Source organism: Chelonia mydas, chromosome 21, assembly GCF_015237465.2.
Source record: "Chelonia mydas isolate rCheMyd1 chromosome 21, rCheMyd1.pri.v2, whole genome shotgun sequence".
Lineage (NCBI taxonomy): Eukaryota > Metazoa > Chordata > Testudines > Cheloniidae > Chelonia > Chelonia mydas.
Window position 1 is genome coordinate 9,128,196 of NC_051261.2, and position 24,071 is coordinate 9,152,266.

A 24,071-nucleotide genomic window follows, 5' to 3' on the forward strand; every position below is an offset into this window, starting at 1 on the left:
GTGTCTCCCCACTTTTATTATTGAAAATTTGCTTCAGTTATAAAGAATCCTGAAACTGAAGTTATAGATAGTCATTTATGCTAAAGGAAGGAATCCCAGACTATTTCAGGATTCCTAGACAAAGATTTTATTGTATTGCATGCATCTAATCTATCAGTCATCCTCCCCCATCACTGTGATGTGTGGGGAGCTCTGTTTTGGATTTAAATTGCCCCCCGAGAGTACTGAAAGCTGAAACAAGGGTGCAGTTGTTGCATGAGAACCAGGAAGGGAAACTTAGCAGAAACGGAAAGTGAAACTGACCAGGCTGGCTTCACCATTGTACGTGGGGCTAGCTCCATAGATGGTACTGCCAGTACTTGTGCCATCGGTGGTGAAAAGTGAGCCAATCAAGTGTTTAGTGTGGGTGAGTTTTCGCTTGGGGAGGGAATTGCTGATTCATCCTTTGTACTTCTGAGAGCAGGGTGCCTCGTTGGTGGCTGCTGGAATCAGAGCAGCCAGTCACCTGACTGATTTGTCAGATTCCCTAGCAGCCTGGTGGGAACTCTCAGAAAGGCCTCAAAGCTGCAACAAGACTGAGGTAAACAGTGTGTTGCAATATTAGCAGATGATGATGCAAAACCACAGGCAAGCCAAAGGGCGGGGTGGGAGGGAGGGAAAAGGAACTGATATGCTCCCCTCCTGTGGCTGGAAGGACATGTTTACAGCCAGAGAACAGAGAGAGGACTTTTCGGAAAAGTGGGAGGGAATGGGAAGAGATTCCTCTAGCTTCCTGAGTCACTGAGAACAGCACTAGCTTTGAGCATTTCCTCCTAGCATGAAGGCTGCTTTCCCCTGTCCTTTGAGGGAAGAGATTGGGTGTATGATGGGTGAGGTTTGGTGTCAGCATGGAGTGACTTGGGGGGGGGGGGGGGGCGGCGCGGTGAGAGGAGACCCACACCCTATCCATGGGGTGAGGCTCTCAGAAGATGCCCAATGAATCGGGACCTCAGAGTTGTGTAACCTAGTGCGGAGGGAGGTGTTCCATGCTATTGCCCTGCAGAGCTCTAGCTCAGGCCAGAGGGACGTGGGAAGAATGGTGCGAGCCACCCTGGGTCAGTCAAATTGCCAGATATTTCTCCAAGCCACTAAATGTATTTAATAGCCACTAATGTGGGAAATACAGCCCTGTCACCTCACCTCTTTCCTCGTCTGAAACAGGTTCAGGGCACAGGGGCCTGATCCATCTCCTCCGTGCAAAGGCCCTTCTCCATTGTCTTTCAGGACTCCAACCTGTGGCCTTCTGTTCCTCTGGATTGTCCCTTTCATTGGCTCCGTCCCTTCATGCCCCAACCCTCTCCTCGCCATACGCTCCTTGAGGAAGCTAAGCGACACAATCTGCTGACGATCAGACACAGCTGCTTGGGCCAGAATCGCTCAGCTTGCTAGTGATTTGAGTTGGCACCCGATGGTCGGAGCCTTGTGGTAGTTCCCAACCCCACCGTCGAGAACCTCGCCGAGGGGGTGCCCCGTTAGGGCTAGATCCCGATCTTGGTTGTGCCAGCATCACTCCATAGTTTTCCATGGGATTACTCTGAGGTCAGACTCAAACGTAACCTTCAATAAACTCTAAAATGCGGGGCTCGCACGGAGTTCGGGGGAGGGGGAAGCAGCAAAGCTGGTGTTGCTGATTTCTCCATTGTCAGTTACATTTTTACAGCTCGGAAATGAACACGCCTGAGAAGTGGGCTCGGGGCTGGGACAAAGGTAGATCCGGGTGTGAAAGCAGGGACAGTTGTGAGGGCTATTTGGGAAGTCAAATCACACTCTGTCCCTTTGACTTGTTTATTATTGGGTCTGAGCAACAGCTGCAGCTCCTGTGTCCAGAGAGGCCGAGAACTCATGGGGCGACGCAGGCAAGGTACAATTACATGCAATCCACCGGTGGCCCAGTGGGGGCTGACTGATGCACGTTTATAAATACTACCTGCTTCCCAGCACTGCGGTGCATCTTCCAAAACAGCCAAGGTGAGGGGAGACGAGGGGGATGGATGGACGTTTCATGTAGCTCCACCTCCCTTAGGAAGGGGTTCAGGGTCCCTTCAACGACTGGATGCTTTGTCCCTTTCGTTTGAGATCACCAGGAGCTTACAGGTATATCTACACTTTGAGCTGGAGCTGTAATTCCCAGGGCAAGGAGTCCTAATGTGAGCTCAGAGCTAGTGTATTGATCTGATTCTGATCCCCATTACCCCTAGTTTACATTGCTGTATCTCCTTTAACCTGTCTGAGTCGGAGCAGAATCAGATTTTGCTTGAGTAATGGTCTTCTGTGCTAACTACTGGACCATGATCCTCCTTCTTTTTTTTTTTTTAAGTTCTCCCGCCGCTGCCCCCACCCCCCAGCTCTCATGATCTGTACGGGGATCATTCCTACAGGGGTAGCCATTAGAAAGTGTGGCCCTTGCTGAAATTAATCTGAAGAGCTGCCATTTCCCCCATGTATGTGGGGAGAGCCTTTCCCAAGAGTTTGGCCAAGGTCATTCTGATTTTCCCTTTGCCCCTTTGCTCAAGGGTAAAAAGGATGGGGGTGGGTGGGAGTGTTTTTAAACACTCAGTCCCTGGGTGTTGCTGGGTTCCCTTTGCCTCGTTTCCTGGGTCACTGAGCTCGAGTTGATTTATCTTAAATGGAGGATTGATCTCTTGCTGTCTCCAGGGTGTGTGGTCTTGTGACTTGGTTAGGACAGAGTTTTAGTGAGCTTTGCTCACTTGTCCCCTTCCCTCCCCCTCCCCTGCTGCCTGGCTTGTGATGTTTAATTCTGGTGGGGGATTGCCGCCCCTCCTTGTGAGCGCACCGCTGGCCAGGTGCCCTAGGGAGCAGTTCTCTCTTTGCTCTGAAGCATCGTCTGTCGGTGGCCGGATCCCCAGGCAGAGCAGAACGCTGGGTTGATCTCCTACGGTGATCCCTGTCTGTCTTTTCCATACCCCCTTCCTGCTTCCAGCAACTTGCGTCTGATTTGCCTTGAGTGTGTACCCAAAATCCTTTGCAGCAGTTGCAAGGTTTCTAAGTCAAGGGGTGAGGGGACTGAGTGCAAAGGCACCCAGTGTTTGAGGAGGACCAGATGCCACGGACAGGCCTGGGACCAAGCTGATCATACTCCTTCCCCCTCCCACATACCCGTACCTTAGAGGCCACGACCTCCAGCTGGGCTGGGGGCCATGCTTTGAAGTGTGGTTGATCATTGATCTCTCTACCCGGGGTTTGCTTGATGAGGGTGAGGGCACTGGCAGGTTTAGAGAGCTGCTTTTATTAACCCTGTTACTGCTGCCACAGACGGCAGCCAGGGGCATGGCGGTTTGTCCAAGGGGATGGATGTACCTGGCACCGTGGGTCAGAACCAGATCCTACTGTGTGCTTGGCAGCACCAGTCCAGTTCAGGTGGTTGCAGATGCTCCGGTAACCCTGACACAAGTGGAAGTGCACCCGGGATAAAGGGGGGGGCTTGCGTGTCCCCCTCAGCCCAGGTCCTGCTGTTGCACAGGTTTTGCTGCCCGCCTGCCTGGAGGGGTAATGTTTTCACTGTGCTAAATGTCTGGGCTGCTTCTGACTGTGGTATTTAAGGTAAGGAAGGGAAAACATTTGGCCTCTGGCCCAAGTGCCTGTTAACAACACAGCGGTCCACGTTGCTGAGATGCCAGAGCTAAAAACAGGCCCCGTGACTCAGTCTCTCATTGGCCTCCTGCCCTTATTTGCTAAGGTTTCCCCTCCTGGGGGGCTCCGGGGGGGCCTGCCATGCCTATTAAAGGACCTCTTCTCCCTTTCAAGGCTGCATGTCCCCGGTGACATGAAGGGGGCCCAGCCCAGGATGCCGTCCATGCGGTTGTGGGTGGTTGTCTTCCGTCCATCTGCCTAATCGATCTGTCCGCCCCTGCCTGCTTCAGCTGTGAGGTAACGAGGGCAGAATTTCACAGTTTTCCACCGGGCTTATGCAGCCGGGTGCCAAGGATGTTTGGAAATGACGACGTCAATTAGCTCTCCCCCTTGGTCTCCGTCCCCCTGCGTCTCACCCCCTTCACAAAGCCAAGTGAATGGTTGGCAGGTTTCGTGCCTGTTCCATCTACGGGCGAGCAGCAGGGCCTTGTTTCCACATAGGTGTGTCGCCCCTACTGTGCCCACATCGCTTAGTCTTGGGGCCTGCACTAGATGGGATTGGATTGAACCGTCCGGTAGTGCCCGCCATGAAACGTCACGAGTGTGACAATAATAATATGTTGGTGGTGAACCAGGAATGCACAGTGAGTGTGCGAGTGGTGCAGAGCTCGGACACCAGTAATATACTACCCGTGCACAACTGGTATGCCAGTACACAGCTAGTACCTCCGCGGTGCACAGCTCGTGTGCCAGTAGTGAACCGGTGGGACATAAATAGCATGCTAAGGCTACCCTGCCAGTTCACAACCCGTATTCCAGAAATACGCCGCCGCTGCTCCTCCAGTGCACCAGCCGTCGTCTCTTTCACTGTTAGTATGCCCAAACTACGCTGCTGGCACCCCAGCCTGCCACTAGCTCGCGAGAGGGACCCCAGCGATGTGCAAGTGCAAACCCCTATTGCCACTGGCCTTTCTGGGGTTGTGGAGGGCTTTCCCGTGACTGAGAAGCACCACAAAGATGGCAGGCGCTATGGAGAAGATACTAAGGATCAGTCCTAGAGTTTAAGGCCAGAAGGGACCGTTAGATCATCTAATCTCACCTCCTGTGTCTCACAGCCAGCCCTCCCTTCAGTGTTCAATGTGTGAAGAGACATAGCCTCGCGGGAAGCTGCCTGAACCACAGAGATGGCTTTCTGATGATACAGCCTCCCAAGGCCTGCCAAGGGCTGTAAATAACCCGAGCATCAGCAGCTAGCCATCATCTCAGTGTGGGCTCATGGGATATGTCTCCTCGGGTTTGCCCTATGCGCCCCCACATAAAACAAGACTTCCAGTCCTTCGGGGACACTAGCTTCTTCTTCATAGTGCCCCTTTCGTGCCTGCCTGGGGTGGGACGTACCTCTGGTGCTATCTGCTTTGATCCTTCTGTTTCGGAGGGCTTGGGCGAGGAGGCTTTCGGCAGATTTTGGTCTCTTCTCTCTGCTCATTTTGTGCCTGATCCTGGGAATTGTGGGGCATGGCTGTTGGGAATCGGTCAGGATCAGGCCTTTGAAGAGGTGGCAGGATTAGCTGGACCAGCCCCTTCATTGCCAGGTGCACTGAGAGATGTGTGTTGCGGCAAACCAACTGGCTTGGGGGTGGGCTACGGAGCCTGGCACTGGTTCTAATCCCACCTGGGTCAGTAGGGACCGGAGTTGTTCCCATCTGGCCATTCGACATGATCAAGGTGGGAGTTGGTCTGTTGGGTAGCAGACAGGTGCCCAGGTCACATAGGTCACCATCATGTGGCTGGGGGCAGGGAGGGGGAAGTGTCGCCCCTTGCGTCAGTCTAACAGGAGGGGCAAGGACTGCAAGGGCTGTTGACACTGAACTCCTCACTCTTGCCCCACAGGGTCCCACCAGGGGAAGGCTGGGGCCAGTGCGGGAAGCTTGCCTTGAGGCTGCTGGTGCTGTCCTTGCTGTGTGTGCACAGCGGGGGACTCCATTCTCCAGAGCCATCAATCCAGCGCCTTTCACCAGCACTAAACCAACTTCAAATCAATAAGGTGTATCTGATTTCCCTGACCCTGCGGGCGACTTTGGGGCTGCTGCCATCACCCAGCTAAACCCTAGGAGGCCCCCCAGCCAAGGGGGGCATAGGATGCCTGGGAGATCTGTGCCCCATACACACGGGGAGAGAGCTAGCCCCTGGCTTGTGGTTGTACGTGCCCAGTTCTGATCTGTTTGAACGGGACCTAGGAGAAGTGCTGGTGAGAAGGGCGCTCAGCTCCGCACCCCCCTCCAGCAGTGTGTAGACAAGGTCTGTATGCATTAAGTGGTAAATAAACAGAGGCCTTCCGTGTCCCTCCTAGCTATTTAAATCCAAAGACAAGTGAAAAGATAAAGATAGGCCCTTCAGTTCAGCTGGCCTGGGAATACTGGCAGCGGGAACCCTGCCGTAGGGGCCTCTCTGGCCCCAAACACAAAGGGGGGAGGTGGTAAATAGACTCTCCACAAGGGAGGGTGTGTACTGGAGCCCCGGGCAGCGGAGCCAGCTGTGTGAGCCTTCACACAGAGTCCTTGTCGCTGTCCCCCTCTGAATCGGACTCTCGCTCCGGGGGTTCCCGCCGGTGCCAGCTCGGAGTGAGAGGCTCCTGGAGTCAATGCCGCATCTGTCTGAGCTACCGTTGTGTGTCTGGAGTGTTCCGAAGGCACCGATGGCCACAGGGAGCGGGAGGCTCCTGCTATTGAAGCCTGGGTGGTGGCAGATATTAGTGAGAGTGTAGCGGGGGGTTGGGAGAAAAGGGGAAGGAACAGCTGGCTGTGTGCGTGCAAGAGCCATCATCCCTCTTCCTGAGTGTGGGAGCCAGCTGTGAATGTCCTGCACCATTACCTGGTCACTGTCAGCTGTGGATGTGCCAAGGGGCAGGGGAAATGCTGCAAATCACAAATGGTGGGTGGGTGGGAGAACACTAGGCCCAGGGAGACCAAAACATCAGAGACAACCTATAGGCTTGTGTGTTCAGAATGGACAGGGGCTTGGATTGTTAGGAGCAGAGATGAGGCCAAGCCAACGCCCTCCCATGTCACGGCACCCTGAACTTGGGGGCCAGTTTGGACCCGAATCCGGACATTGTACCTGTCAGGTTGGGAGCCGACAGCCGTGCCACTGTAAATTCTAGGGTCTGATTCTCTGTGATCCCAGCACCTTGTGCACTCAGTCACTCCAGTGCAAAAGGGAGGGTAAAACACTGCTGAGTGGGAGTGGCAAGGGTTTACACCTGCTCTGTCCTGGTAGAAATGACTCCCCAAGGTGTAGGGAGAATCAGGCCCCTGGTGTGGTCACTGACACCTGTGCAAGGTGAGTGTAAAACTCTAGCATATCGGAGCAACAGTCAATGTCCTCTTTGCGCAGGTGGCGTTGAGTCTGAAAGCTGCAAAGCAGGGCTTGGCTCGGGGTGTTGGCTTAGCTCTACGTTAGCTCCTAACCACCTGGCCGGGGACCCAGCTCATGTCCTGATCCTCAGCTGGTGTAAATAAGCACCGCTCCCTTGAAAGTAGTGGAACTATGCTGACTTACACTTGCTCAGGATCTGACCAAATATGCCCAGCCACTGGACTAGAATGCGATTAATTTGCAAGGGCAGACGCAAATAGCAGAGCTCACTCATCTCTGAAATGCACCTTGTTTCCCTTTGAATTTCCCAGCAGGTCTGCCGGGAGCATCGCTGTGACTGTGTGCATATTAGCTGTCTTTCCCTATGCTTCCCCATCATTGCTCCTGCTGGTGGTAGGACAATCAAGGGTAGACAGGACTCTGGTTGGCAGCTCAGGGTCTGGCCATTGGGATGTCTAGCCCTGCTCAGAGCAGGTCTAGGTGACGCAAGGGTTAAAATGCTCTCACCGTGTCTACTATAGGGCCCCGCTGGTGATAGCAAGGGGGAGTTCTAGGGGGAAATCAGGGGAGTTTTACCGGAGAAGGTAGCGTAAGCAAGGTCTGTGTGAGAGAGGAGTTGGTCCCATGGCTTTTTACCAGTTGTTGCCATGTGAGCTGAAACCAGCAGCCTCTGTTTCATTAACCCTGTCACTGACCTACTCTACCCAGAGTAACAACACTTGATTGCATCATATCAGAGGCTTCTCTGCTGCCAGAAGTGCCATCTTTGGGGTGAGCTGTGAAATCAAGGCCCTGACCCTCGTGGTCAATAAGGATCACATGGCATTTTTCGCAAGAATAAAGGTGTTAGTGCTCAGAGTCCTGGGCAAATTCCAACTTGGGAGACTGGATCCTTCCTATTAAAATTCCACCCTCTCCCCTGCAGTTTCGGTTAGAGCCACGATTCTTCCTGTTGCTGCTCGGAATTGCTATGCAGCTGTTAAACAAGTCTCTCCTTCCCCAGAGGCAGCTGCATTTCAGCTGTGGGAACTCCAAATTCATAAAGCGCTTTGTGTGCCATTTGGACAAAGGGCAAGTCTAGTGCCAAAAGTACAGGTGTACGGGCCGGTATCCCACAGACTCCCCCTGGCCTTGGGTAAGTCACATCACGTGTCTTTGCCTCAGTTTCCCTGTCAGTAAAATGTAGCTGATAATTCCTGCCATGCATGGGTGTTGCATGCCTGGGTTAATAAATGTCTGTGCAGTGCTTTGATATTAGTGGGCAGAAGTTGCAAAGGAAGGGCGGAGTATTATTCACTGAAGGCTTTTTAGCCTCTAGGGGAGGTGTGTGGGCCTAGTGGTTAGAGCAGAGGACTGGGCATCACGCCTTGGGTCTATTCTTGGCTCTGCCACTGACTTCTTGTGTGGCCTTGGGCAATTTCTATAGCTTTGCTTCATGGCTTGGTTTTCATATCTGTAAAAGGAAGATAATGACCCGTCTTGTGGGCTGGGTTGTGAAGCTTGCTTAATTGATTTTATGACTGCAAAGCACTGAGAGATCCTTGGATAATACAGTGTAATAGTTCCTGGCCGTTACGAGTGCCACGATAAGACTATGCCCGGGTTGAACAGAGCTGCTGAAGCCTTACGTGTTGGCAGAGAGGAACTATAGACATGCGCCCTCAAACTCCTGTTCCCATGCAAGGGTCATCTGAGTGTGACTGCAGAAGCTCTGCCCCTTCCTACACATCACAGGTGGCTGCTAACCTCCCCTCCAGCTAGCGGGCAGCAGTTGGGAGGTGCTGGAAATGTGTGTATCTTCTTGGAGAGGTCACGGATCGTGCGGTAGGGGGACTGGAGATGTGGTGACGCCTCGTGGCCGTTGGGGCTATTTATTTATTTATTTTAGCTCGGCTTAGTAATTTCTTCGTCACGTTAAGGGAATGAGACAAGCAGTCCCGGGGGCTTTTTGCAACTTCCTCTCCCCCGCTGCTGCCGGGCGCTACATTAAAAGCGGGGCCCTGGGGAAATGAGGAAATGCAGGAGCGGTGTAAGAGTCAGACAGATTTACCCGGACAGCGAGGGGGGGATGCTGCTGGGTGTCCCCGTCCTAGTGAGGATCTGATCTCATCTCTCTACTATTCCTGGCTACGGGGAGCCACGCTCGGCATTCAGGTAATGAGAATCGTGAGCAGCGGGCGTGTTGCACGTTCCTCCGTCCCCACGCCCAGTGGGTCCCAGATAGAGCAAAGCAAGTGGCTGTCCTTGCAGGACAGGAGGGGGGGGCGCGGGTGAAGAGGGCAGCTATGGGGCTATGTGATGACAGAGCTTGTTGGTTCTCCCATGCTGGAAGCAGGGCTGGAAGCAGGTGTGGTTTTCTGGGCTGTGTTTAAAGTGCCAGGGGGCTCTGTTCCTGGGATGCCTTGTAGGAGAGTAGTCAGCTCTGGGTGGGGAGGGAAAAGGCTCTGCAACTTGGTGATGCCCCCAGAGAGCGCTGTGATTGTGGGACTGGGGTTCAGAGGGCAGGGGGAGCTGTCCGGAGGAAGCTGGATGTCCGAGCTTTTGGCTATATATTGTCATTACAATTTCATAGTGGGGAAAACAAGAACAAACCAAAGCCACTGGTCACGGAGGGGTGAGGACAGGAAAGGCCTGGCACCTGTCGGAGCAAATCTCAACACAGAGTAAGCATCTCTGCTCTGCGCCCTGTCTCAGTTGCTGGTTCTTAGCTGCTCTGCGTTCTGAACCGGACAGGCAGGCATTCGATTCAGAAGGGAATAGGGGCAATTTTGTCACGCCCACGTCTGTGTGCCTCCCTCGTTGCTGCTCCCCGTCCATCCCCGTGGTGCACCCCAGCACCACTGCAGTGCCCCCCGGGCACCCGGTGGGCGGTGTGGGGGTGCAGCTGGGAGCCCTGCCTACACCTGCTGTGCAGTGCAGCCTTCGCAGTGTGACGAGCTCAGCGTGAGCACCTCCATGGGATAGAACGCTCCATGCCATCTGCGGCGCTTGGTCTGGGCTGGCTGGAGAGTGCCAGCTGGGAGGCGGCGCAGGGCCCGTTTGTGACAGCTCTGCAGCATGGCAGTGAGCTCAGTTTGGAATAACCAGCTGAGAGATGCAGCGGTGCAGTAGCGTCTGTGCCAGCTGTGAGTGGAGCCCCCTCCTTGACTCCTCCTGGCTCTGGGATCCCAGGCGCCCATCGCTGGTGGCACAGATCTAGAGCAGGGACGCTCGGATTGGCCTCTCCCACCCCGTCAGCCTGTGACGTGACCCCCCCCCCCCAACTTTTAAACCTTGAGCTGGGGCCTGTGTCACTGGGCCCCGGAGTCTCCATGGGCCATCCCTATGTTTTAAACTCGAGGACGGTGGTGATCGCCTGTGCTTTTTTTAGGGCCCTGCAAACAGGGTGTGGCTCTGAGCCAGTAGCAGCAGCTGCTTGGTTGGGCTGAGTTTGGGTGCCCCTGTTTTTTAGGCATGTCTGTATGTCTCTTGGGTCTGCTTCCTGGGCCTCTGCCAAAACCGTGTGAAGCTTTTGGTGCTGAGCTGAGCCAGGCCACCTCTTGGTGGGCACTGCCCTTTCCTTCCCTTAGTGGCATTCAGAAAAGAGAAACAAGGAAGGAAGATTGCTTTTTTTTTTTTTTGGTAGTATAAAGAAACAGTTATTTTCATTTCTTTCTTTTTCTGTTTCCTTTCCTAAACACTTGTGTTTATCAGTGAAGCAGCATAAACTGAGTGTCAAAGGTCCGATCTCCCCCCACCCACTGGGCCTTCCCCACTCTCCATTGGCTCCCGGTAACAACCTTTCCACTGCTTGGGGAGTCAATATTATAATTGATCTTTCCATTCATGAAATGCCATGATCAGTCACAGCTGGGTAGCTCAGGGGATTAGCAATGGGCCACTGAGCCTCCTCCTTCTTGGCCTCCAGTTCATATCTGTTTAGTGGGCCTGTGTGGAATGAGTTTTGTGGCTCGTAGTTCAGCTGAATGGTGTCGAAGGCACCACAGTTAGTCCCTTGGGTTGGGGGTCTGAGCAGAGAGGCTTCCCTCTGCTCCCTAGAGATCCTTTGAGAGCAGGTTTGTGGGGCAGTATGTAGGAAGCTTGCCCTGCTGTACATGGCGCTGTGGATCAGTCTGTGGGGCGGGCACTCTGGCTCCCTGTGCTCCGTAGTGCTGGAACAGTTTTGTATAGTGTGGGGGCTGAGAGCCATTGAACCAAATTGTAAACCTTGCTTATGATGGAAACCACTCCAAGCCAGGGGGTGCAACAGCACCCCTAGTTCCAGCGCCTGTGCTCTAGGACTGTGGGACACTCCAGGCAAATCGGTTACTCCATAGGGGATCCTGTCCGCCTCTGCGTAGCATCCAGTGCCCGATGCCAAGGGATGTAAGTCAGAGAGACACCTTATAAAGCTGATGTATCAGTGATACCAGATCACACAGCCTCACCTCCCTGTAACGGCGCAGCCGCTCTGCCCTGGGCACTCAGACTGTGCACTGAAAGAATGGTGCTGAGCGTCTGCCTTGGCAGCTGGACGTATATTATCCGTGGCAGGGACAGGCAACCGTGCCCAGGATATTGCATCCAGGGGCCCTGTCACCAGGTGACTGCTTGGCCCATCTGCCTTACAGCTTTTCTTGGTGGTCCTTCTATGCATATATTATTTACAGTGCATTAAATGTGTCTTGTATGGTGAGGCCCAATTTCTCCTCTGCTGTGCAGGACGGTGTTCCTGCCTGTGTACATCTGTCAGTCACTCACCAGAAGCGTAGATTGGGTTTGGAGAGGCATCATCCCCTCCTTCTCTCCCATCTGTCTGGAACACGCTGTGTGCACAGAGTGAAATTCAGAGCAGAGGGGCCAGCACGAAGAACTGCTGAAGTCTCATATAAGCCTTGAAATTCACCCCCATGCCGGGGAACCCTGCATGAGGCCTACAGGGGTGCCTGTCATACCTCCTTTTCAGCCTCCTTGTGAGTACCACGATAAGGCTGGCAGTTGGTTCCCCTTGGCCAGGGTGGCGGCCTGTAACCTGAGCCATCCTGTGTGCTTTGCATGTGCTATATCTGGAACCTGGCTCGTTACGAGCTTTATTTTTAGCCCTGATTTTTATTTTGTTTGCTTCCACTGACTGTGGCTTAGACTTTTTTCAGAGTCATTCAGTGGCAAGGAGGGTCCCAGTGGCTTGGGAGATCTGGATGGTAGGAGACTGGGGGCATGGGTAGATCAAAACGGCAGCACCTTGCTGTGTGAAGGAGAAGGTGAGCCATAAGTAGCGCTGGGTGTTAGGCTGCCATTCCTTCTGTAAAAATAACTGCGGGGCATATTTTATAATGGCATGGGGCGTACTGAGCCAACTGAGCGATAAGTAGCTTCTGGGCAAGCGCAGCGGTGCCTGGTAACAGGCAGCTCCACAAACCCAGTCAGTCGCTGAGCTATGGCTGTGTGCAACTTTGGAAAATACAACTTGTTGCCAAGCAACTGCCCCGATGCACCGGGAGTTGCTGTCTGTTGGTAGATACGTGAACGGTCAGTAAAAATGACTCCAGGGGTCTGATTCTCTGGTGCTTTCACAACAAGTGTCATTTGCACCTGTGCGTAAGGAGTGCAAAGTCCTCCCAAAGCACAGCCTTCCACTCTCACCACTGGTAACGTTTTTGTACCTACTTTGTATTCACTTTGCACAGGTGCCAGTGACAGCTCAGGTGGGGAATCAGACCCTGTGGGCTTTCGTCCCATGGTGATGTGCGCTGGATAAAACCGATTGTAGACGGGTTCCAGTTCTGTCCTTGGTTACACCAGTTCTGTTCTTGGTGGAATTACTCCAGATGGACACTGGTGCAAATGAGAGAACAATAAGATTACGACCCCAGTGAAAATGAAAAAGATCCATCAACAAAATGTGTGTCAGTAAATAACAGTGAGATACTTTTAAAGAAGATTAATTCTTCATTCTGGCACCAGCCGTTGTATTTCAGTCCATTAATTTAACTTACTTTGGATATCCGAAACAAGCTGTTAGCTCCCATGCTACAAACTTCCTCTCCCCACAAATCATAGTGGGCGTGATTGTCTCATTTGCTCTGGTATAAAATGGATGAGATTGGAATTAAGTCTAGTAGTTTATGTCTACACAGCAACTTTCCCCCAAAGGATCCCAGAGCACTTCACAAACTTAAGGCATGGTCCTGCAAACTTGTAAGACTAGGAGCTGGTCTACACTACAAAGTTAGGTTGGCTTAGCTACATTGCTCAGGGCTGTGAAAAATTTCACGCCCTGTGCGATATAATTAAGCCGCCATATAACCCAGTGTGGACATTGCTAGGAGAGGTGGATTTACTACATCCATGGATGAATCCCTTCCATCGCTGTAGTAAGTATCTATGCTGCAGCTGTGCTGCTATAGTGTTTCTAGCGTCCGTATACCCTAGATTTTCCAAAGATCTGAAGGCCAGATTTACAAGTGCTCAGCACCCAGGATTGGGGCCAGGTTTTCCAAAGGGTTTAGCACCTAAATATGCTGTCTCTTTTGGAAAATTTGGTCATTTATTATAGCTACCTAAATGGGAGCACAGCTCTTTAGAAAAACTGACCCTTAGTGTAGCTGATCTCCAACTGTGATCCATGCTATATAAATCCAAGCTGTTGCTTTTTGTGTGTTTTCTTTTCTCTTTACTCTGGAAATAGGTCCTAAAGTGCTAAATTTGGATCTGAATCCAAATTCAGAACCATACAGATATTATATAAACCTTCCCTTGTGTGCGCTGTTTAAGAGTTGCAGCCTTCCACCCCAGAGACAGCTGCATTTGAGTGGTAAGTGAGGAGATCCCCATGTAGAATTTAAAGATCAACTTCTTAAGCTCACTGGGATCCTTTTGGATTAATGGATTTTAAATGCAATGGGCCTGAGTCTGATTGTCCTTTAAATTATCCCTGTGTAAATCTGGAGTAACCACATTAGTATCGGGGTAAGTGAGGAGAATCAGAGAAATAAGTCAGATTCTCTCCTGCCATAACTCTGTTGGCCCAACGTGTTGTTCCTAGAGTCCCACCCGCCAAAGCGCAAATGCCCTCATGCTATCAACGTGGAAATTCCCCAAAAGGTGATAACAGCAACCTCCCTGCACCTTGGCTCAGGCAAGGAATATACCCCAGATTCTGCAGGGAACTAATCTTCCTCTCTTGGTCCCTGGCTGGCACCCAGTGGGTGATCAGCACTGTGTTAGCGTGAGGTATGAATCAGCCAGTCCCCACCCTGATGTGGCCGATACAGGCCCTGCATGCCGGGGAGGAGCAGCTCTCTGCACTGTCGAATTCCTGGCTTGACCCCCAGCTGTGGCTCTGCGAGGCTCCCGTTTGTAGCTCAAGGCTGCACACACAGTGCCTTTGTTAGCCTGAGCTCTAGCCAGTGGGGTTGGGACGCAGAGCACGTCGACTGCAGAGCATCGCTTCTTCTGAGTGGGCCACTCCATCCCCCAGGCAGGGAGCAAATTCATGGATGCCATTGGAGACTGCGTTGGGGAGTGAGCAGCCCTTTAGCTCAGGGACATCTAGCACCCTGATGCAAGGGGTTAAGATACCAGCCCTCAGCAGCGTAGTTAGGGACCAGGTCCTGGGTGTCGAGTTCCTAGTGCACATTTGGCCCACTCCTGCTGGTCAGGACTCTCTTCCTCCTCCGTCTCCCTTACCGCTCTGCGCCTGCTTCCCGTCGTCCTCCACTGCCCATGCTGCTCTGGACCCTCTGCCTCCCTGCTGTTCCCTAATCCATCTGAGTTTAGGATCCACCCTCTGGTCACCGTTCGCAGGCTGTACAGTGTCCGTAGGGGTGAGTGAACAAAACTCCAGCTTTGAGATCCCAACAGGACTCCAGTGCAGGTATTCCAGCCCCACAGCTGACCAGACCTCTCTGTCTCCCCGTCCCTACTGCTTGCCCTCTGCATGACTCCATGCTTCCCTGAGGCATGGGCTACCTACCGGACGCCTGTGAGGCTGAGCCCTGTGAAACAGCTCGAATGCAGTCTGGCTGGGACAGCTGTGAGGTAATCTGCAGAATCTGATGCAAATCCCCCACCCCTATTGAAAGCTGCTTGTGCTGTCTCATCACCAGGTGTAAATCGGCATTGCTTGATAGACGTGAATCTACATCCGCTGAGGATCTGGTCTTCTGTGAAACACAGACCGTACACCTGCATGATGGGGTCCTGGCCCCTGACTCTCTCCCTTCTCTCTGTTTTCTTCTTCCATTCCTAGGTGCTGTCATAATACCCACAATAAATAATAATTCATCGTGGTGCAAGAGATGCAGTGAAGCTAGGGGAAAGGGGAAGTTATCCTGTGTCTGGCGTGGGGTCAGACCAGACGTAGCAACACATGCTATCTAGAAAAGTTCACAGACCGCATGGGTGTGGGTGTATGTCCGGTAATAGAATTGCCCTGCCAGTATGGGACAGATCAGTGACTGTAAGGACCAACCCACAGGTAGTGACCCTAACAGGACAGGAATAGGGTGTTAACCCCTTAGTGCCTGCCGTGTAACCAAGAATGTGTTTGGTGGTGAGTTAAAGGCACCAGGAAGAATGTTTCCCTGTAAGCAGCGTTGTCAGCCTTCCCCTCCCTTTAAAGTGGTCTCCCATCCTGGGGCCGGAGGTACCTGATAATGGGGAGGGGAGTGGTACTGGTTGATCCAGCCCCAGGCACCTCTACCACTGTGTGGGTGAGTGTTCTTGGGGGCCCTCATATGACCTCCTTCCAGTCCTGGCTGTCTCTCCCTCGCCCCACTGTTGACATGAAATCCAGTGTCTTCTTAAATAGAAGCCTGGAACCCAGGGAAGGGTCATCCAGGGGCACAGCATGAGCTGAGTGATTTATAGAAGGCACCTGGGCTGTTTGGTTTGGTTGCAGCTCCCCGTTTGTGCCATTCAGGCTCCAGCAGTGCAGTGGCAGATGCTGCTGCAGGGAGAAAGCATCTCTCCCAGAAGCATGGTGGGTCCCTGCCTCTCCTCCTCCACTCTCTTCTCTGCCCCTGGAGCCAGCCTTTAGAGCTTCCCCAGCTCTCCCACCCTGGGGCAGCCACAGGACTCCTGGAGGCTGACCCCTCTGAGTTCCTTCCTCTCCGTTTCTCAGCCCCAGGTCAGCAGCACCAGCCCAGGGTCATTGAGACCCAGTGTAATCTGAGAACATGATCCTTGCCAGGGTGGTGGAGAAACTGCCCAGCTTGCTGGAGCCTCCTGCCCTGAGCTTCCAGCAGGGAAGGTGGCTTCTGGGGTGGGTGTCCAGAGCTCTGTTTCAGATGATCCTGTCCTGGATTCTGGGGCAAAGGGCAAAGAAATTCTGTTCTCTTCCTCCTTTTTCTCTTCCTTTCTTTCCTTCTCCACTCCCCATTTGTTCTCTTTTGTCCCCTCCCTTCCCTCTCTAGCTTCTCTCTATTTTCTTCTTCCATTCCTTTCTCTCCTCCGTTGCTTAGACACTCACTCTCTCCTTCCTGCCTGCATTCCCCTCCCCCCCCCGCCCATTCCCCTCTTTTGTTTTGCGAGTCCTCTGCCCTTACCTCCCTGTGACTGACAGGAGGCACTGTTCCAAGTGGGGCCAGTGGGAACAGGTGCTCCGGTCGCAGGGCTGGAAGGAAACCCAATCCCATTGGCAGGGCTGCCTTGCTGGCTGACTGCTGATGCACCTTACAAGCCCCGAGGACGGGCCTGGGGGCTGCTGCCCGAGACAGAGCAGCCAAGTGATGCCTTTCTGTTGGGGACTTGGCTTGGTTGGGAGGCGCATTGGCTTAGATTCATGTCAGGCCCTGTCTAACCGGGATGGGCCCTCCCCCTGGCCCTTGTCCAGGTTTAATCTGGATTTAGACTAGGGTGCGGTTGCACTAGTGCAGGTAAGACCTTGCACGAGGAAGGGCCCTTTTTCTCTCCCCGTTGCCAGGGGCCTGCACCTCTGCGAGTCACTTGTTTCCTGCTCCGGGGTAGGAGCCAGTCAATGAGATGGGCATGGGTTCTGCCCTCCGGTATCACATGGTAGCTGCAGGGAGGGGTGGAGCTAATAGAGATAGGGAAGGGGTTACAGAAGTGGGGAACTTGGCTGGAGTGGTGGAGTGAATGGGGCAAGGTGGCTGGGTGAGAGCTGGCACCTGAGAATGGTCTGAGCTGTAATCTATCTTGTCTCTCTATACTTCGATCTAGTTTGTCCATGGCTATTTGTCTCTAGATCTAATCTCTCTCTTATCTCGGTATCCTGCATCCGTCTGGGCCAGGCCCCCAGCTGGCATAAATGGCAAAGCCAATGGGACTATGCCAACTGACTCCATCAGAGGATCTGACCAATACCATTTGGATTACGATAGCCCTCCGAGTCCCCAGTCAGGATGGGGACCCCATTGTGCTGGGTGCTGTATGCACGCGGTGTCCCTGCCAGGAGACTTTCTGTTCTAAGTTAGTGGGTTCCCTAATGGGGCCTGCTTTTCCATCTCCCTGGGATCCTGTTCCCATTTAGCCGCATGTTGCATTACCCTAGCACTTATTCATGATCCTCAAGGGCTGAGATCTCATGATCGAGGGCGGTACAAGATGCGTGTAGCAGAGGTTACATAGACTGGTTTTGTGCCAGATTTTCAGGTCTCTCTATGAGAATGTAGGGAGCCAGACGGTACTTGGTCTGGATGTTACTGGATGACCCTGAGGCTAATGCCTCTCATCTTGCAAAGAATCACAAGAATCTTTAATGGTCCACAGCTCGCGGGGACCTCACTTGTGCGTCTGGCCTGAAAGAAAGCACTGCTATGGGCCAGTGGTTTGGTTCACTCTCGGAGGGAAGAGCGCCCCCTAGTGAATCACCAGCACCACATCCTGCAGCACCCTGGGAAAGACCCCCTTTTTCCCCCGCTCAGTTCAGGAGAGCTCATGAGAGCCCAGTCTGTGGTGGCTGTTCTCCAGGCTGAGCTTGCTGCCTTCAGTTTTCATGGCCCTTGTGACTCCAGTGGTTTTCATTCTCCTTCTGTCAGACCTGTTAGCCTCCCCCCACACTGCGGATGAGTCAGAGCGAAAGCAGAAGCTGCTGAGCATTACCGAGGGTGAAGCCAAGCAGAACCGGCTGGGCTATTTTAAAACAGGCCTAATTTCCCCCTCCCCATTTCGCATCAGGGGCCTGCCCTCACTTTGGCTTCCCTTTTCCCCTCACCCTCACCTCTCCCTCTCTTCAGGTGATTGGCTGAGGAATTTCCTAAGGGGAAATAGCAGAATTCTCTGCTCACCGCCACCCCCTGTTTCTTGTAAAGCAAGTTCACAGTTAGGGGAAGGAGGGAGGCACTGAGTGGCGCAGATTTCTTGGTTTTCCTAGGCCGTCTCTGTGCTCACAGACAGCTCCACTGAGAGACCAGTGGCCAGCGATCACAGTCATAGAATCATAGAAGATAAGGGTTGGAGGAGACCTCAGTAGGTCATCTAGTCCAATCCCCTGCTCAAAGCAGGACCAACTCCAACTAAATCATCATTGTTTGACTCTTGCTTGTTGTCTCTCATCTTGTATGTAGAGTGCAAGCTCTGAAGTGTCCACACTCAGCCTCATTTTATTAGCTCTTTGGGGCAGGCGCTGCCTTTTTGCTCTGCGGAAGTACAGCTCCCAGCACAGTGCGGCTCTGACCTTAGTATAGGGCCTCTAGGTGCTACTGGCATAGAAATAATGAACAATGATGGCGACCTCTTAGGTGTCAAGACGGATATGCAGGAGTTTGCACCCACTGAGCTAATCAAGATCGATACCTGGTTAGCTCACTAGATGCAAACTCCAGCTTGCACTTGGGGGCGGGGGAGGAGGGATGGCCTGTGATATGCAGGAGGTCAGACTGGTGGATCTGGTGGTCTCTTCTGGGCTTAAACTCTGTTTATTTACTTGGCATATGCAATCCAGTCATGCCAAGCTACAGCATTCTTATCAACAACGTTCAAGGCACGACTTGCCTAAGCATAGGGGTCAGCCCTGGCCCAGCTACACCGACTGCTAGGCATTGATGGCTGACTCCGGGCTATTCCAACGTGTAAATAAGGTTCTCAGTCAAGATACGCAATGGATGGTTTTCCTGTCCCCTAGCATATTTTACAGTGGTGTGAGGTAACCTCCGTGCTACCTGCTAATCTGTGCATTGATCCCCTGTGCCGGTGCATGTTTCTGTGTAAACTCCCCAGTGCTTCCGGTTGTCTTTGATCTGCCGATATTTCAGATGCTTTCATGGCAATCCCAAGCTGGATCCTGAAAGGCACTGAGTACCCTCAGCCCCCGCAAAGGGATGTAAAGGCACTCAGCACTTGACAGAGTTCATCTTCCCCCCCCGCCCCCCCCCCATGTCCTCTCTCTCTTTCATCTCTTGGTTGCGTCAGCAAGGAGGGAGAAATGCAAACCTGACCAGAAACCTGGAGTCAGGAAGAGCGGCTCCCTTGGGCACCACGTGGCAGTGTGAGGAGGCAAACGTTGCTGGGGGCTCTGATACTATGGCGACGAAGAGGCCATGTGAGACCCTGGATGGAGAGGGGCCGCATTGTGCTCTGTCGCGATGCCATGAATCTGGAGTAACTCCACTGAAGTCAGCGCAACTGTTCCACATTTACGTCAGCGTCGCTGAAAGCAGGGTCTGGACTGGCTGGATGGCCACGTTGCTGGGCATGGGGGACGGGTGCCGCCATTCTGTCTGCACTGCCTGGATCTGCTCCCGCGGGAGTGTGGACTTTGGGCTGCAGCGACATACAGCCTCTGCCTGGGGCAGGAAGGGAAGCAGGTTCTGGTTTACAGTGACTGTCAGGGACAAGCCTGTGTTGTAATTTGAGATGGGTGGTCATGGCTCGGCGCACATCACATGACCCCCTCCTCCCCAGTAGATAGCCTGTTCTGACTCTGAAGGGCCCAGTGTGGGCTACCGGCATCCTGTAGGACCGGGCCTCTGTTTCGGCAGAGAGAGGCAGACTCATCCTGGAGCGGAAGCAGAGCTTACTCAATGCCCTAGGCTGAGAGCCGTTCTGTGCTTTCATTTCCTACTCCTCCTTCTCCCATCCTGCTCATCTCTAGGTTTGTCCCTACAGCTTCCCCCTCTTTGGGCACTTCCAGCCCCTGCTGGCCTTGGACATGAGCTGGGGATGCAAATTCAGAGCCTCCCATGGCAGCTCTAACTCCTCCTATTCCCTGACACAAGGGGACCACCTGTGCACGTGAGAAGGGAGTTGGGCCTCTCTGGTCCAGGCAGTCCTTGGCCTGGGTGCTGCTAGCGAGTGCTGGTGGGTTCTGTGCTGTGGATACCGGTCTGCAAGGAGATGGACCGAGGCCTACTCTCATCACAAAGTTGAGCAAGCAGCTTCACAAGGGCTGGATTTGAAATCCCTCATCTGACCATCTGTTCTCCACTCAGCCTCCCCAAGCCACCCTGTCCTCAGTGGAAGGGATTATTAACTGCTTCACTGCCAAAGCGTGCCCCGGGTATATTCATGAAACGTGCTCCTCCAGTTCAGGGTTTCATTTTCACTTGGTCTCCTGGCTGTGTAGAGTTGCGGAGTGGCTTTTAAACAGCTGCTGTTTAATAGAGAAGCAATTTCAAGACCGTTTACAAAGTGCTTTTGGGTGCCTCCAAGATGGGCGCATACGATTTGTTGTCATTGCTGCTTTATAAGGCTTTTCCTCCCACTGGACACTTGATGTTTATGATTATTACTCGTCACTTGCATTAGCTGGGACGTGTCCACAGTCAGCCTCATTTTATTAGTTCCAGGCCACTCTATCATCTCTCCATTCCTGTGGCGTTTATTTCTGCACTTCCCTTGACTCTCCTTCGCCTCATCTTACACATTTCACCGTGTCCTCTGCTGTGTCTTCTAGCTAGTTTGCAAAAGCCATCTAACCAAAATGACACTTAATACCCCTCCCAGTGGGACCCCATGGGCACCTCTCACCACTCCCCCTCCCAGTGAGATGAGCCACCACGTATAATTAATTACCTTCCTCTTGCCGTTCAATAGCCAGCTTTTGATCCATGTAATCGTATTTCTGTCCAAGCCAGCTTGATTTAATTTCCCCCTTAGGATATCGCGTGGCACTGTGTATCAGATGCCTCATTGAAATCCAGATATATTGTATCCACCACATCTCTTCTGTCTAACGATATGTATTTTGTTTAAATAGAAAAAACCCTTCAGATTTGTCTGGCTACATTTAATCCTAAGTAAACCCGGGTTGTTTGGCTTCTATGTTTCCCCTTTAAATATTTCCTCATTCCTTTTGGTAGAGGATGTGAGTTAACTTACAAAGAGGGTCTTTACCCTCATTGTTCTTTGTTTAAAAATTGGTATCAGGTCTTTACCCTCTTTTTAAAAATTGTTATCAAGCTGGCACAGGTTGTGCCCTGGAATGAATGGAAAAAAGACCAAATAAGCTACTAGCTGGTGCAATTTTTTTTCCCTATGGACCTTGGCCTCGATTTTTCAAAGTGAGTTGTGCTTTTGGATGCCTAGTTAGAGACACCGTAAAGGGGCAGAGGGGGTTCAGCGCTGTCTGATAATCAGGCCCCTTTAAGAGGTCTCAAGTTGGGCCCCCCAAACCTCTAGTGCTGGTTCTCAACCAGAGGTAGGCAGAGGTCTTCCAGGGGGTACACCAATTCATCTAGATATTTGCCTAGTTTTACAACAGGCTACATAAAAAGCACTAGCGAAGTCAGTACAAGCTAAAATTTCATACAGACAATGACTCGTTTATACTGCTCTGTATACTATACACTGCAATGTAAGTACAATATTTATATTCCAGTCGATTTGTTTTATAACTACATGGTAAAAATAAGAATAAGTAATTTTTCAGCACTAGCGTGCTGTGACCCTTTTTGTATTTTTATGTCTGATTTTGTAAGCAAGTAATTTTTAAGTGGGGTGAAACTTGGGGTACACAAGACCAAGCAGACTTCTGAAATGGTTACAGTAGTATGGAGAGGTTGAGAGCCATTGCGCTTCTGAAACTCTTGGCCTGTGTCTTTTGCCTGATATGGAAGACTTAGGCCCTGCCCACCTGTAGGTCATGAGAGAGGGAGGATGGCCCAGTGGTTAGGGTACTGAACTGGGACTTGGGAGACCTGGGTTCTGTTTTCTCCTCTGCCACAGGAAACTCCTGTGAGAGTTTGGGCAAGTCAGCTAGCATCTCTGTGCTTCAGTTTACCCATCTGCGCTGCCCTGCCTCACGGAGGGTTGTGAGGAGAAATGCTTTAAAAAAAAGATTCTGAGGTGCTCAGATACTGCCCTGCTGAGGGCCATATAAGAGCCAAGGATAGATGATGATGATGCATCTCTCTCTTCCCCCATAAATCTCGGGTTTCTTATAACAGTGGGTCAGTATCATTGTTCCTATTTTACCAGTGGGGGACACGGAGGCACGAAGTGGGGCTGTGACTTGCCTGGCTGAGGTCACACCATAAGTCAGTGGCTGTGCCAGGCCCAGCCCTAGAGCTTGATTCTCAGTTACTCCATTTTCATGCTGGAGGGAAGTGGGGTTTAAGCCACTTCTGCGCTGCCTGGATTCTGGAACCGTGCACGGACCTGCCCAGTCCCATACAGACCACGGGAAGCAAAGAAGAATTATAGCACAGTACACTCGGCCCATGCCTCTGACCCCCATGCCAGGGGCTGGGAGCAGTGTCCGCCATATGGAGCCCCTTTCACTAACTCACACTTGGGCGTGCAGTGTCTTTTCTCAGGGGCCCTTTCCACACACTTAAAGCCCCTTTATGCTGGCAGAGTAGCACAGAAGGGCCTTGACATCGCTGAGAATGTCCCACTGTCTCTTGATTTGTAGTACAGTGCCCTATCGCCCCTTGGGCATGTATGGCTCTTTTTGCAAGTGTTGTGATGTTAGCGCAGGTCTCCAGGACAAATTCCCTTTGAGCTAATTGCATCCTGCCTCCACGAATACTCTTTGCAGTTTTCACTGGACCCATTTTCTCCCAAATGCAGTGCTGTTACTGGGCATGCTTAAACAGCACCCTGTATCTTGCCTCAGAGGTGACTGCATTTTAGTGGTGTGAGAATTGATTGCTAATACAGCAGCAACTCTGTAGTGAAAGGGATGAGGCAGTTTCCATCCTGAGCCCAGTTTTGACGTGATTCCACCCACTAGAATATTAAAATGCTTTGGGACCTTTCTGAGTGGAAAAACACTCAGTAAATGTAAGTCATTGTCTGGGCCTCTGGACTGGATTATTATCCAGAGCTGTTGATTGGTTTGTGTCTGTGTGTGCGTGTGCGTATGTATTGGGGAGCAAAGATATGGTATTTAAAAACAATACACCTGTTCAGACAGTGTCTCCATGTACCCCACACCTTCCACATCAGATAGGTAGCAGTAGCCTCGCTTTGCAAACAGGGAGACTGAGACGCAGAGAACTTAGGGGACTTGCTCCTGGTCCGAAAGCCACGGATGGAGCTCAGGAGTCCTGGTTCTGAAGCTTGTGCCTTAAACACAAGATCATCCTTCCTCTTGCTTCCTTGTTTATCAACATCATGGGTTCCCAGGTGTTTGAGTGTGCAAACCTTGGAGAAGAGAGAGAGGCAAGGGTCAGAAGTGAATCGCTAACAGGACTGTGCGGGATGGGAGTTAGACAAGTCCTCTCCCCCTGCTGCACTTTTCTGCTCTGGATTGACCTCTGTAGGACACTTTGTAGTGTCACAATTCATGGGAGTGGCATGTCTTGACTGAGTGGGAAAGGTCCCCCGGTCCCCCTGATCACTCTCAGTTCCCTAAATATACAAGGAAACATCCCTTCCCTGCATTGCCAGATTCACTGTTCCTGCTGCTGAATTGTGTACCTCCTGCCTTCTTCATCTTGAATCTCTCTCCTTCCCCCCCACATGTCTTCAGACACAGCAGTCTGGAGAAAAAATTCTGCTTTGAACCACCCGCCATCTTCCCCAAGTTACGGATGATGGGCTATCCCAGTGTGAGCTAGCAATTAGAGTAGTGGACCGGGAGTCAAGACCCCGGGTTCAGTTCCACAGCCTGCATGGGCGGGTGGTTCCCAAACCTTTTCCTAAGGTGAATCGCCAACTGCATTTTGTCTTATTTATTTTTG

At 52.2% G+C, this 24,071-nt stretch overlaps 1 protein-coding gene across 2 annotated transcripts in view; it reads left to right on the forward strand.

Annotated features, from left to right (window-relative positions):
- TFEB (transcription factor EB) overlaps positions 1-24,071 on the forward strand; it is a 53,700-nt gene that overhangs the window by 11,613 nt on the left and 18,016 nt on the right. The window contains exon 1 of one of the 2 annotated variants that reach the window (XM_037885026.2): positions 8,831-9,159. The exons of the other annotated variant lie outside the window; for it this stretch is intronic. The gene's annotated coding sequence lies outside the window, so the exon portion shown is untranslated. Of the gene's footprint in view, positions 1-8,830; positions 9,160-24,071 lie in introns of those variants that run through there. 2 annotated transcript variants of the gene reach the window in all.